Genomic DNA, 3,426 nt, shown 5'->3' on the forward strand with positions numbered 1-3,426 from the left:
GGTGATGGGACATAATAATCAACTACATTGTACATTGACAAAATAAAAATTCAAAAAAAAATGGTTATTTCTAGTTTTTCTGTATTACAAACAATATTGTAAGAAAAATTTCTGTATCTATATCTTTGCACAATTGTGGGAATATCTCTGTAGGATCAATTTCCAGATACAGAATTGCTAAATGACTTTTACATTTTGATATATGTGAAATAGCCCTCCGAAAAAGTTGTAGTGATTTATAACTACCCATTTCATAAAATCCTTGCTAGTATCAATCTTTTTATTCTTTGCCAATCTTAGGGGCAAAAGTATTTTAATAGTTCAAATTTTTTAAAAAAGTTTTAAATTGCACTTGTTGTTATATCATAAAAGATCTCAACGGAAGATTTGCGGCTTAGAGGTTAACGCCAATGATGACTGTAGGTTAAAAAAACCTGTCATCGTAATTGTGGTTCTGTTGCAGTCATTATAGAGGAAAATGAATTCTACTGATGTATGGTATGTTACTTCACTTAATTTGACTTTCATGTGAAAACCTCTCCAAAATACAGAAAGACTCTTCTTAGCTGAAGAGCTACATTCATTTAAAACATTTTATTCATCTAGATCCCATCCTTAACAAACCGTTATTGCTAATTTGTCTTCAGTGATATTATTGTAGACCTATAGGGCAGTCTAACAATTTAGCTCTGACTTTACATTATCATAACACTGCTAAAAGTTTAGTGGACACAAATATACTGTAATGTACGTTAACTGTCCATTCTTCTAGGATTTGGAAGTCCTGCATTAACATAACTCATCAGCAGTCAAGGTTTCTTTCTTCTAGTACTTAGTTCTTTGAGTTAGAATTTAAAGTTATAGCATTTAATAGTAAAAATCATTTAAAGATCATTTCTTTATCTTTTGTACAATTATAATTGAAAATGTCAACTAAGTTGTACAGTGTTTTTCCCATAAAACACAATTTAGTACCATGAGAGAAAAAGAACCTTTTCTTCAAATAACTTTGTATGTCTCTTTTTTCCATTAAAAACTAAATAGCACAAAATATCTTCCTTTTGGCCTCAATGACAGGACCTGACTGCTAAGTTGTACATTCAATGAATGTTTCTACACTTTTTCCTTCCTAATGCATTTCTGCTGTTTTTTTAAAAAAAAACTTTATTATTCTTTTAACATATGATTTTTAAAAATATCACTGAAATGCTTTATTTGAATAAGGAGCAACATTTTTGCACAGCATGACTGTATTCCTAATAAATGAGTAAGGAAGGCATGCTCAAGTAAATAGATAATACCATTTTGAAGGTTCTGTAGATTGGTACAAAACCTCCAAAGAAAAATGTCAGTAATATAATTTGAATACTATCACTACCTTTTCTAACTCAACACAGATGTGAAACAATTAGCTAATATAAAACCATTATGTGTTTTTTTGCAAAGGCAAAAGATAATTCGGTATCCAAAGTACCAATTACAGGGCCGGCCCGGTGGCGCACTGGAGAGTGCACCGCTTGGGAGCGTGGCAGCGCTCCCGCCGAGGGTTCGGATCCCATGTGGAGACCGGTTCCCACTCACTGGCTGAGCGCGGTACGGGCGCAACACCGAGGGTTGTGATCCCGTTGCCGGTCCCCGGTACGGGCGCGACACCGAGGGTTGCGATCCCGTTACCGGTCAGTAAAAAAAAAGACAAAAAGGGAAAAAAACAAAAACAAAAACAAAGTACCAATTACAGAGGGCAAAATTTCCAATAACTCTTCTCTAAGTGCTTAATAATTAGCAAGGGCTAATCATCTAAACATAGAATTATCCAGTCCCTTTGCTTCTTGGTGGTATAATTATACAATAACCCTACTGATCTTTCCATTTCAGTCTGAGAACTACTGTTCAACTCATCAGAGGGCAGTGTTGTTAAAAGTTATGTCAATTAAAAAAAAGTCTGAAATCATTTAAAACTACTTGTATTTGCTTATATATTATAAAAATATTATATGTTTATACTATATTTGCTCCTTATAAACATGGGTAAATTAAGTCTTAAGTATCAATATAATATTATAAATATCATATTTATATCATATACATCATATTGTAGGAAATCATTACTTCAGAGTAAAAAAATGAAAACCATTTCCATGAATAACCCACCAGAATCACAGAAGCTTTTTGTACCACCCTTAACAGATTATTTGCATACATCATTATTTATATTACTTTAACTGAACTTTATGAGCTCACCTGTCTTTTCAGAGCACATAACTGAATGTTTACTTTTCAGAAACTAAAATTCTATTTTTCTGATCTAGCCAAAATTAACTTTTCCACTGATAAGCTGTAGTAAATTTTTAAGTTTTTTGTTTATTTGTTTTTAATATTGGAAAAGTCAGAGATGACTTGCCAAAAGTTAACAGTAAGTAATAAACAAAAACTTTTTCATTTTATATTTTTTAAACTGTAAAGGATTTCTACACATATATTGTGTAAGAATTCAAAGAAATTTCTATTTGCTGAAATGCTGGAGCAAATTTTTACTTCACAGAATACGATGTAAGCACTTAGAAATTTCTCAAAACACAGATATTTGAAATTCCCTTCTGAACTTTTCAAAATACAGGTATTCCCAGCAAAAGGGATTATAAATTAACTGACAACAGAACACATAAATTGTCTTCCATTTTGCAGTTGAAATGACTTTTTCTTATAATTTATCTTACAATTTATAAAGGAAGCATAAAACATTCATTTATTTCATTTGTAGGAGTCTTTAATATTCAGATTTACAGTGATGGGTAGAAAATGTCTGACATAGCTTTTAAATTCCCAAAATAGTAAAAACTTTTTGTTAAAATATGAAATATACTGGATATTTTAGGGGGCAAACTCCTCCTTTCAGACTTGTCTCTCAATACATATTTTTATTTTTAAAGGGGTTGCTGAACAATTTTCCTTCAAAGTAAAGATTAAAGTCACCGTGCTACGAAATTCCCTTTTCACTAGGTGATTTTACATACACACACACACGCATGCACGCACCCATCCTTTGCCAAGATTGGATGAATGTATTCTGGTGTTACTTAGAGTCTTCTAATGTTTCCAATCCTAGTGCTAAATGTCTTCTGCTGCCATTTATAACATAAAGCACCTTTATATTTTTGTCTTTCTCAAAAATCCAATAAAGCTGCTTCTCAGAGCTATAACACTAGAATATCTTTAAATTAAGTTTAAGAAAAAAAGTTTGTAGATCACCTTCTAAGAGTAATTTATTTTGACTTGTTGGCAAGAGCCCAGTGACTCTGTGGGCTGGACCTTCCTTCAAAAGGTCCATTGTAGGGCCGCCCGGTGGCACACTGCTACAGTGCACCGCTTGGGAGTGCGGCGGCGCTCCCGCCAAGGGTTCAGATCCCACATACAGACTGGTTCCCA

The sequence above is a fragment of the Galeopterus variegatus genome, unplaced genomic scaffold, assembly GCF_000696425.1.
Source record: "Galeopterus variegatus unplaced genomic scaffold, G_variegatus-3.0.2 Scaffold11630, whole genome shotgun sequence".
NCBI classification, from domain to species: Eukaryota; Metazoa; Chordata; class Mammalia; order Dermoptera; family Cynocephalidae; genus Galeopterus; species Galeopterus variegatus.